This window comes from Cebus imitator, unplaced genomic scaffold, assembly GCF_001604975.1.
Source record: "Cebus imitator isolate Cc_AM_T3 unplaced genomic scaffold, Cebus_imitator-1.0 Scaffold98, whole genome shotgun sequence".
NCBI lineage: Eukaryota > Metazoa > Chordata > Mammalia > Primates > Cebidae > Cebus > Cebus imitator.
In genome coordinates this window covers 5,732,230-5,743,986 of record NW_016107413.1, presented here as the reverse complement: position 1 = coordinate 5,743,986, position 11,757 = coordinate 5,732,230, and the positions used below count along the sequence as shown (strand labels likewise).

Here is an 11,757-nt window from a genome sequence, read left to right as displayed (position 1 = left end):
GAGATCTGGCTTGGCACCGTCCATAGAGTTGGAATGCAAATAACACCTTCAAACTGTATAAGATGTGACAGATTTTTCATTTTAATTTAATGACTGTAAATAGTAGGATTTTTTTTTAGTCCTTCCTTCTGTTTTATTATTCTTTCTGAATTTCAACCCAAAAGCCCTTGATGACTTGATAACATATTTGTAATGAGCTGAAGCCCATCAATCAAATGTTTCCTTTCATCACAAGGCAAAAGGGTAGGAGGGGGTTCTGAAACCATGTCAGTCTTCTTGTGATTCACAGCATTTACTTTAATATATCTCAGGGACAATTAGAAAGCAAAAAATATTTTAAAAAAAATGAAAACCTTACATGAACACACAAGTGTATCCAATTTATTCATGGTGCTATTTCTGTATTTAGTAAGATCAAGGCTCTCTAGGGATAAACATATTCAAATTCAAGTACATATTTTTTTACTGGCAGGTATGTATTACTGCAGCAAAATAAAAATACCTTGGTTTAAAAAGACCACTGATTACAGTTTATTTAAAAAAGAATGCCCATAATAAATGGCTTTTTCTAACATTTCTTGGACAGTTCAATCTTTAAGCCACATATAAGTTGTTTGAAAATATAAATGTATGTATATTTTAAAATTTAGCTTCATAGTTAGATGTAGTGCTGTTTGCAAGAGTGATTTCTTCCTGGTGATATTTATTTATAAGTTTCAAATTCTTTCTTTTAATATATACATTTCTTCATCAAATATTTATTGATTACCTGTTGTGTACCACATACTGTTTTATATATAGGTTGAGGGTAAAGAGGTGAAGAATACGGATCTTATATACAGTTTTGAAAATGTTATCTCCTTAAAAAGGGTTAAGTCTGATCTCTGAATTCGTGTGCTTCAGAAACACTGTGTATGTATATTATTATAAGAAAGTTGGACAATGCACACATAAAAATAAGATGATTTCAGATGGTAGTAAATGTTCAGAAGAATTCAGAACAGAGTGATGGAATAGAAAATTCTGGGAGGAGAGAGAGAGAGAGAGAGAGACTAAGACTATTTTTGAGAACTGGTTGGCAAAAGTCTCTTTAAGGAGGTGCCAGTCAATTGAGGGTTGCCAGATTTAGCAAATAAAAATATATAATGTCAATTAAACTCAAATTTCAGATACACAATGAATAATTTTCTAGCTTAAGTATGTTCCCTGAAATATTTGGGACACATTCTACTAAAAACACCCTTTTAATATGAAATCCAAATTTGGGTGGGCATCATGCGTTTTATTTGGCAACCTTAAATCAAGCTGAGACCTGACAGGCAAGAGGGAGCTTGCAGGTGAGTTTTCCAGGCAGAAGGGAAAGTGAGTGCTTATGTGCTAACTAACTGTGGTAGCAAAGGGCAACTCTTACAAAAATATGGATGCACCTCAATTTACAATGTGATTACATCTCAATAAACCCATAATAAGTTGAAAATATTGCGACAGAATGCAATTTATACATGTAAACTACCAACATTATAGCTCAGCCTACCTTAAATATGTTCAGAATACTTAACCAGCTAACCGTTGAACAAAATCATCTAACATGAGCCTATTTTATAAGGAATTGTTGATTATCTCATGTAACTTATTGAATACTGTATTGAAAGTGAATACTTTGGGTGCTCAAAGTATGGTTTCTACCAAGCGCATACTACTTTCGTGGCCTTGTAAAGTCAAAAAATCTTGTTAAACCATTAACTTATGTAAGTTGGGGACAATTTGTACTCAATTTAAAATAGCCTAATTTGCAACTAGATTAGTAAAGAAGATATTACTGACATTTAAAAATAATTTCATAGCCAAGCCATATGAAATGAAAGATTATGAAATGCTTTTATATATTTGTAGATCTTTTTGACTGAGTGAGAATTGGAGAATGTGATCAGAGGAACAGGGTCCACTGGAAATACATGTCAAGCTTGTGTTTAGTATCCCTTTTAAACTGAGTATCAACCAGAACTAAGATAAAGCCTTCTGAAATTAAAAATAATTTGATTGGAAATTTTAATTCTAATTACATCAAACTGGTTCTTGTAAAAAATACACACACACACAACACAACCTTTACTCCAGGGAGAGAGGAACTTGACATAAAGAGAGTAAAAGCTTGCCCAAACTGATTTTCAAAACCTATATCTAATTTCTTAGATGTGTGCACTTCTCATAAGTTCATATTGCTGCCCATTCTCTTACTATCACATCAGTTTAAGTAATAATTAGAGCAATCCTGTAGCGTGATAAATCATCAACTGTGATTTCCAAAATAAGTTCTAGTAACTACTTAAGTTACTAATTGCTGTAGATTAACGTACATAGATCATTTAAAGCTCTTTTTCTACATTAAGAAACTTCTTCACGTTGGTCGCTAAAAAACTGATTATTTCAATTGTTTTGTGAGAAAATGTTTTGTATCCCATAGCAGCTGAATTTGCTGATTAGTTTTTATGCTAGACAATAGAATGGCACACAAAAACACAGTAATCTTAACTTGCACAGTTTCATCAAGTCACAAGAGCATAACTAAAGGCAATCTTTAATATTCTATGGAGACATAACCTACATGAATTGCTAATAATTAGCTATGAACTAGCTATGTCACATGTGGCAACTAAAGTGATTCTGTTCATAATATTTTGCTAACTCTCAATGAATTATGAGGAAAGTGAGGTAATAGAGATCTATGTTAACCATTTTAATTGTATTTTAGGAAAAAATCATTTATCTTAAATTTAGGTTCTTTGTTGAAATTCTAGTTCAATTAAAAATCTCATTAATACATGTTGCCACATTTTGATCTCAGTAGTATCTGTCAGAATAAATTAAGATTGTTGTATGTCTCTGGCCAAGAATTTCATCAGGTAGGTTCATTATCTGCTGTCCAAGCTGGTTAGTTCATTTGATTAAAGCCCAGGACTCATGACAACAAGGTCAGGGATTCGGTCATGTCTGGGTTAATTTACCTTGACCTCCATTTACATTTTAAATCCTGAACAACTTCTTACAAATCTGTGGGTCACCAAAGTTAGGCATCAGGTCATGACCAGGACCAGTGGATTGACACTATCAGAAAAACAACTCTATCTCATGGCTTTGGTGGCATTTGGCTTATATACACTACATGAGCATTTGCTAAATTTGATGATCTGCATCAGCTCCCATAATATTTAGTGTTAATTAGTGGGGTTTGCTTTTCTAGGTCTATTGTGGTCAGAGATATTTGGGAAGTGATTTGTAATTTCAATATTGAATTAACTTTGTTCAAATAAAATTTCTTAAGAATAGGCATTTATCTTTACATTTAGGCCAATAGGAGTTATCTGAATACTGATAACTGCCAGTTAGTTTGGAGAGAGCAATTTTTCTATGGATCTTGACCCCATCCACAATCCTTGCTGTTGGAGGAACTCCATTCTACTTTAAGGTATCTCCTCACCATTTTTAGAAATCTCCGGGGGCAGTCTACAATGCTTGTGAAACTTGGGTAACTTCTAATATAGCACTCAGAGGCAGGGACTCCCCATGGCCCCAGTGCCGATGTTTGCTGAGACCCATCAGATGGAGCTGCTGGGTATAATCTGGCCTTACAGCTGCTCCATTTCTGACCCCAGGGGAGAAAGTGTTCTTGAAAGCCTTTCCCTAACCTTTTGTAATATTCTGATATACAAGCTTGAGAGCAGTGCTAGTTAATAAATTTTTAAATGAAACAGCTCTTTCTTTTTAGTTTCAGGGGTTTTATTTTGTTTTATTTTTTGAGATGTGCTCTTGCTCTGTCGCAGAGGCTGGAGTGCAGTGGTGTGAGCTCAGCTCACTGCAACTTCTTCCTCTCAGGTTCAATTGATTCTCATGCCTCAGCCTCCTAAGTAGCTGGGATTACAGGTACATGCCACCATATCCAACTCATTTTTTTTGTATTTTTAATAAAGACAGGGTTTTGCCATGTTGGCCAAACTGGTTTTGAACTCCAGGCCTCAAGTGATCAGCTCTTCCTCCATGGCTCCTACCCCCCTTCCCCACCTTCTGCCTCCCAAAGTGCTAGAATTACAGATATGAGCCACTATGCCTGGCCTAGTTTTCAATCTCAGTTTTTTTTCAGTGGTGTGGCTGGGGCCAGCTTACCAGCTGGGAGCTTGAAAATAGTTATGGTAGGAGTTTTACCTTATGATAGTCACCAAATGCTACAAATAAGGACTTTTTTTCCCCTTAGAGAGCCATTCACCAACATATCACTGGCTCTTCCCTTGCCCCTCCTCCTCTTCTCCCCAAGACTCTGAAATGTGACCACAAAAATGGGAAAATATTTGGGCTGATGGGATAATACCATTTTCCCAGTCCTGGCTGAATCTTAGGCACAAATCTATTTTCTTAGGGTCCCTGCTTCTTAGAAGGCTTCTAGATTCTGTATGAAAACAGAATCCATGTGGTTTCCCTACCCCAACAAAGGTTCTAGACCCTCTCCACCTCACACATGGCATCAACACAGTTTTAACTATAAACCTGATACCTTTAGACTCTTGGTTCCCTAAGGGAGATAGATACAGGGACCCATCTGTATACCACCATCCCCAGCGCATATTTTACAGTTATTCAGACACACCTCAAAATCAGGGGTAAGTGCAGTTTAGGATCTCAACTATGAAAACCAGAGGTAACTGGCACACTTTCATTATTAACTCCAGTGGACCATCTACCAACCTGCTAATTGCCTTCCCCTGAATTTCCTCCCATTTCTTTACTGCTTATGTCAGGGAATTGAATAGAATGAAGAAATCACTTTAGTACTTTGATACTGAAGAAGAGCATATCATTCTTAGACAGGGTCTTGCTCTGTTACCCAGACGGGAGTGCAGTGGCATGATCATGGCTCATGCAGCCTTGACCTCCCAGGCTCAAGTGATCTTCCTACCTCAACCTCTCAAGTAGGTGAGACTACAGTAATGCACCGCCACACTTGGCTAATTTTTTAATTTTAATTTTTTGTAGAGATGAGGTCTTGCTATTGCCCAGGCTGGTCTTGAACTCCTGGTCTCAAGTGATTCTCCCACTTCAGCCTCTTAAAGTCCTGGGATTTTAGGTGTGAGCCACTGTAACTTGTTTTTTTTTTTCCAGACAGGGCTGGAGTGCAGTGGTGTGATCCTTTTCCTCCTGGGTTTAAACTATTCACTCACCTCAGCCTCCCAAGTAACTGGGACTACAGGCGTGCACCACCACACCCAGCTAATTTCTGTATTTTTTGGTAGAGACATGGTTTTACCATGTTGGCCAGGCTGGTCTTAAACTCCTGAGCTCAGGTGATCCATCCATTTCACCCTCCCAAAGTGCTGGGATTACAGGTGTAAGCCACTGTGTCTGGCCCCATAATACTCTTTAAAATGAAATAGAATATAAAATATTACAAATAAATTTGTAACTACAATACAGTAAAGCAAATAATAGGGACGCTAAATCAAGGTAAATGAATAGAAACACCAAGGTTCCTGCAGTTCCTTCTACTTTAAATAAAAAATTATAATAATTTCAACTATTCACTTTATGTGTGCTATACAGTACAAAGCAACCTCATGCCTCTCACCAAATGGCAGAAATTTAAAAGGTGGAATTTGCCACTGCACTTTGACCCTGTTAACTAATATTGTGCAGGCTGCATTCATACTTATTAGATACTATGTCTATAATGTAAGCATCTTCCAAAAATAAAAATCAGTGTTACTAGCAATGCCTTGTTTTCAACAGAGATTTATTTAATAACCATGCTGTGCCAGGCACTGTGTAACCAAGAGGGATAAAGTGAGAAACTAAATGGTTCCTATCCTCAAGGAGCTTTGGTCTTGGGAAAGACGAAGGATATAATCAAATTGCTGCAATGCATAGTGTAAGGGTCAGAGCAGAGGAGTGTACAGAGAGGATGGGAGCCCACGGGCACAGAGGAGAAACTGGAATCTGCTGGGAAGCAGAACAAGAAAGTTTTCCAAAGTCTGGGCAAAGGTTTTTCATCCACGATTTAACTGAGCTCAAAACTGTTTTGACACCTTGTAAACAGAGCAGGTATAGATGAAAGATGAATGATCAGCGATGCCCATTAATTATCCTTTCCTATTCCCATGCTTCACAGTGCTGGTGCCAACAGCTCTCTGAACCCTGGCTCTGTTCTTAATGAATTTGTTTTTCTTTAATATTGATTGGGGTGCTGGTCAGGCGCAGTCGCTTACACTTGTAATCTCAGCACTTTGGGAGGCCAAGACTGACAGATCACTTGAGGTCAGGAGTTCGAGACCAGACTGGACAAAATGGCAAAACTCTGTTTCTACTAAAAATGCAAAAATTAGGTGGGCATGGTGGTGCATGCCTGTAATTCTAGCTACTCAGGAGGCTGAGGCAGGAGAATTGCTTGAGGCCAGGAGATGGAGGTTTCAGTGAGCTGGCATTGTGCTACTGTACTCCAGCCTGGATGAAGAAGTGGGACTGTCTGAAAAAACAAAACACACACACACATAAAAACAAAAACAAAAAATATTGGGTGCTGAGGCCAAAGTGACTAGCTTATATTCTACTAAGAATCTTCCAAGAGATATACTATATGGTTTTATTAAGTTACATTTTAGCCTTCTTTTTAGTTAGAATTATAGTTCCTAACTTCTCTGTTTGCATACATTTTCCTTCCTTTTAAGATTAAAAGGAACTTTATCCTGATGTTAGGGTTGGTCACATAATCTACACACACACACACACACACACACACACACACACACACACAAAAGTTCGGGTGGGTGTGACAGCTCATGCCTGTAATCCCAGCACTTTGGGAGGTCAAGGTGAATGGCTCACCTGAAGTCAGGAGTTCAAGACCAGCCTGGCCAACACGGGGAAACCCTGCTTCTACTAAATATACAAAAAGTAGCTAGGCATAGTGGTGGGTGCCAATAATCCCAGCTACTTGGGAGACTGAAGCAAAAGAATCACTTGAATCTGGGAGGCGGATGTTGCAGTGAGCCGAGATCCTGCCACTGCACTCCAGTCTGGGAGGCAGAGTGAGACACTCCGTCTCAAAAAAAAAAAAAAAGAAAGAAAGAAAAGTCCTTTCAAGATAGCTTTTCAGAAATATGTGACTGCATGACTGCCAAAGTACAGTACAGTAAGACTTCTCCACACATGGCTGAATAAACTCTTGTAGAACATTGTGGACAAGAATTTAGATTGGGATGTCAATGACCTGCCTAGTTAATTAGAGTGGACATTCTTCTTTTAGTAGAATAGCATGTTCTTTTGCAGTGATATATTTCTGAAAGAGGATCTTCAAACAGCACAAGGATTCATTGTTTTCTATTCCTTAATGATTTGGGAAGAACAAATTGTTTATGTATGTAGGCCAAGTATGTTTTCTTATCATGCCTTGTTTTATGCATTAATTATTCTTTAGTTATTTATTTAGATTGATTCCTTCCAGGACTGATTTCTCCTCAACAAAAGGACAAATGTTAATTCACATCACTTCAGAAATGACCTAAAAGTCATTAGAAATATCTTGAGTGGAGTTAACACATCATATGGAACTGTTCTGGAAGTTGTGTTAATTAGCTAATGAACCATTCTCTTTAAATCTGTCAAGAACAGAGCCAAACAGATAACTTCAGAGGCCTTATCTCTGTAAACTTTATATTATTATTATCTAGTGTAACCTTGCAACAAACAAACAAAAACCCACCCAGAGAACTTCACTATCCTCATTCTATTCTGCATTGTTATTGTAGGACTTATCCGTAGATGTAGCTGCAGGCACTAGCAAATGACCTCCTCAGAGGACAACCCAGAGAAAACTCGCTACAAAGAACCCCAGCAAAGTGCCCAATATTCAGGTTTTGAAGGACTATTGTGTTGCTCTGTGTGTGTGTGTGTGTGTGTGTGTGTGTGTGTGTGTTTGCTATCAACTTAGCAGCTTTCCTAAGATTAAAAACAAATGATTTTTAAGTAGCATTTGATAAACAAAACGGTGGAATGTATTTCTGAGACTGACTACAGAATCAGCTACCCAGCCTTTAAAAGGAGAATTTATATCTTTTTAATAACAGTATTAATAATGGTAGGGTAATTCAGGAGAAATCCTTCAAGAGTCAAAGTAATGCAGAGTGACCACTCTATGTTTCTTAGAATAAAAAATTCCATAACAAATGAACTTAATTTTCTTAAAATTGTTCACACACACAGTGCAAGGCCTAGGGTTTTTAATTTATTAACAAGCTTACAAAATCTATTTAGTTCCTTCTAAACAACAGTTAGCAAGCTTTAGTGAGGCAGAAGTCTGGAAATTGTTCTTCAGCCAGGGGCCAGGCCTTGTACACCTGGTTTCTGAACAATGTGAACTTCAACAATGTGAACCTCAGTGGAACTGTAAAGGTTACCAAATAGAAAAAGTGCAATGACCCAATTTCTCTGTACACATGTACCATTTACTTTACAACCTTGGAGCCTGATAAATAGGAAGTGTCTCATCCTGTTTTCTGAGCTGGCAGTGTTTGTCATGCAGGTAAAATACAAGCAGGTCGAATCTCATATTGTGCTAAATCACAGCATTCTGAAAAACTTGGGACCTTGCAAAAGGCCACATCTCAAAAAATTTACTGCTTCAAATAAATGTGCCATTTTATAAAATTATACCTACTGTATCAGAAAAAAAAGTGTTCTCTCATGTGAGTGACATTTATATGACTGCCATTTGTAGGGAATAGGACATTCTCACATAACAAGGCTGAGGAATGAGTTTGAAAGCTGAGAGTATTCTCTGAATGATAAATGTGGTAGAACTTTAAGATGCTCCTGTGGGAAGAGACTCTCCCCCCACAGCTGCAGAGTTTCCTTATAAAAATGGAACCTGCGTTATTATGAAAAATAACACAACTACTGAATTATAGTTGTAGCATTAAGAATATTTTCCATATATTTCAAACTTGCAGCATCTTTTGTCATGGCTTTTCACCTTATTAGAGTTGAACTTTGTGGATCATCTGGCCCAGTGGCCAGCCTTTTATTTTATTCTCCCTCCCCTCCTCTATTCTCCATCCAATTCATTTTCTCGGCTCACTGAGACCAGGTTCAAGCGATTCTCCTGCCTCAGCCTCCTGAGTAGCTGGGATTACAGATATCGACCACCATGCCTGGCTAATTTTTGTATTTTTACTAGAGACTTGGTTGCATCATGTTGGCCAGGCTGGTCTTGAACTCCTGACCTCAAGTGATCCACTGGCATTGGCCTCCGAAAGTGTTGGGATTACAGGCTTGAGCCACCATGCCCAGCCTCCACTACAGCAATCTTTTAAAGAAAGTTCCTGGCAACCAACAGAATGGGAAAAAATTTTTGCAGTTTACCCATCTGACAAAGGGCTGATATCCAGAATTTACAAAGAACTAAAACAGATTTACAAGAAAAAACAAACAAGCCCATTCAAAAGTGGGCAAAGGATATGAACAGACACTTTACAAAAGAAGACATACATGAGGCCAACAAACATATGAAAAAAATGCTCATCATCACTGGTCATCAGAGAAATGCAAATCAAAACTATATTGAGATACCATGTCACACCAGTTAGAATGGCGATCATCAAAAAATCTAGAGACAACAGATACTGGACAGGATGTGGAGAAATAGGAACACTTTTACACTGTTGGTGGGAGTGTAAATTAGTTCAACCATCGTGGAAGACAGTGTGGCGATTCCTCAAGGACCTAGAAATAGAAATTCCATTTGGCCCAGCAATCCCATTACTGGGTATATATCCAAAGGATTATAAATCGTCCTACTATAAGGACATGTGCACACGAATGTTCATTGCATCACTGTTTACAATAGCAAAGACCTGGAACCAACCCAAATGCCCATCGATGATAAACTGGACAGGAAAAATGTGGCACATATACACCATGGAATATTATGCAGCCATCAAAAACGATGAGTTTGTGTCCTTTGTAGGGACATGGATGAACCTGGAAACCATCATTCTCAGCAAACTGACACAAGAGCAGAAGATCAAACACTGCATGTTCTCACTCATAGGTGGGTGTTGAACAATGAGAACACATGGACACAGGGAGGGGAGCACTACACACTGGGGTCTGTTGGGGGGAAATAGGGGAGGGACAGTGGGGGGTTGTGAGTTGGGGACAGAGAGCATGGGGAGAAATGCCAGATATAGGTGATGGGGAGGAAGGCAGCAAATCACACTGCCACGTGTGTACCTATGCAACAGTCTTGCATGTTCTTCACATGTACCCCAAAACCTAAAATGCAATAAAAAAAAAAGTTCCTAGGCAGGTTGCAGTTGCTCATGTCTGTAACCCCAGCACTTTGGGAGGCTGAGGTGGGTGGATCACGACGTCAAGAGATCGAGACTATCCTGACCTACATGATGAAACCTGGTCTGCACTAAAAATGCAAAAATTAGCTGGGTGTGGTGGTGCGAGCCTGTAATCCCAGCTACTCAGGAGGTTGAGTTAGGAGAATCGCTTGAATCCTGGAGGTGGAGGTTGCAGTGAGCGGAAGTGGTGCCACTGTGCTCCAGCCTGGCGACAGAGGGAGAGTCGAACTAAAAAAAAAAAAAAAAAGAAAGAAAGAAATCCTAAATTACCATCCAGAGGTGGGGGAGAAAATAATGCAATTTTGTCTCTGGACAAACAAACGGAACCGAGGCTTCATTTACTCTTCACAATAAATTATATTCTGAACAATCTTTCTCCAGAAAAATAACCTTTAAATTGCATAAGGAAATTTAAAGGTTAAATTTCCAAGGATGGAAGTGGTTGCAGGTATCAGGACAAATTTTTAGGTCCTGGTCAAGAAGCAGCCTTGGATCTGAGACGGTGAAGATTGCTAAAGCCACATTCTTCCAGCCTACTTTCTGATGGGCGCCCCAAGAGTGGGCCAATCCAAAAATAAGATGCAGAGAAGAATCCAGCCCCCTAAGTTATCCCCCTCTGGGCTTCTTTGCGCACTGGGGTAGGGGTGAGCATTAAGCTCCAGGAAGTCAGAAGCTTGCTGAATCGCGGGGCAGCCTCAGGTGACTTTCCCCGAAAGAGATGCCAGGGCGCGGCGGGGAGTTTGCGAGCACCTGCTCCTCAGTGCGAGCGTGCTGGGGAGTGGGGTGCTAGCAGCAGGGACTGGGGGTGAGCTGAGGCAGATGAGGGACGGGAGCCTTGTGACGAGAGGTGACCCACCTGTGGGAGAGGCGCTTCCAAGAAGGAAGCGTCCAGCGCAGCCGGTGAGCGCCGCGGGCCGGGCGAGTAGAGCGAAGCTGCGCGGCGTCTGCAGCTCAGTGCTGCGGCTTGTGGCTTTCGCTCCTATAAGAAGCCAGAGAAGGGCGGGACGGCCCGCTAGATTTCGCAAGAGAAGTGGTGAAGAGCTTGTTTCCTGGAAGAGTTCAAGCTGAGAATCCCAGCAGCTAGAAGGACCGGAACTTCTATGCTGAGCTGCCCCTGAGCCCCGGGAAGCGGGGATTTTAAGGGTTTTCCCGAGCCCTTGGCATCTGTGCATCCCAGGGTGATTGAGGTTTGGAAAGGTCTAGGATTCCCCCTCTCCTGAAGGAACTAGAAGGATCTCTTAGAGTAGCTGAGAAAACAGCACCTGGACTAGTCTTCTAGCCATTTCTTTAGCCATCTTGTCTCAGCTTATAGAAATGGTAGTATCTTTCCCCTCTGCCTGGAAGCCCTGGCTTCTTATGGGGCGCA

General features: G+C 39.9%; 1 protein-coding gene across 2 annotated transcripts in view; it reads right to left on the bottom strand.

Moving 5' to 3' along the window:
- The window catches only part of STEAP4 (STEAP4 metalloreductase), a 31,316-nt gene extending 19,902 nt beyond the window's left edge, over positions 1-11,414 (bottom strand). Inside the window, exon 1 of one of the 2 annotated variants that reach the window (XM_017536467.2) lies at positions 11,248-11,414. The gene's annotated coding sequence lies outside the window, so the exon portion shown is untranslated. The remainder of the gene's footprint in view (positions 1-11,247) is intronic. The other variant, XM_017536465.2, reaches the window with a different exon arrangement.
- Between the last annotated feature and the right edge of the window lie 343 nt (positions 11,415-11,757).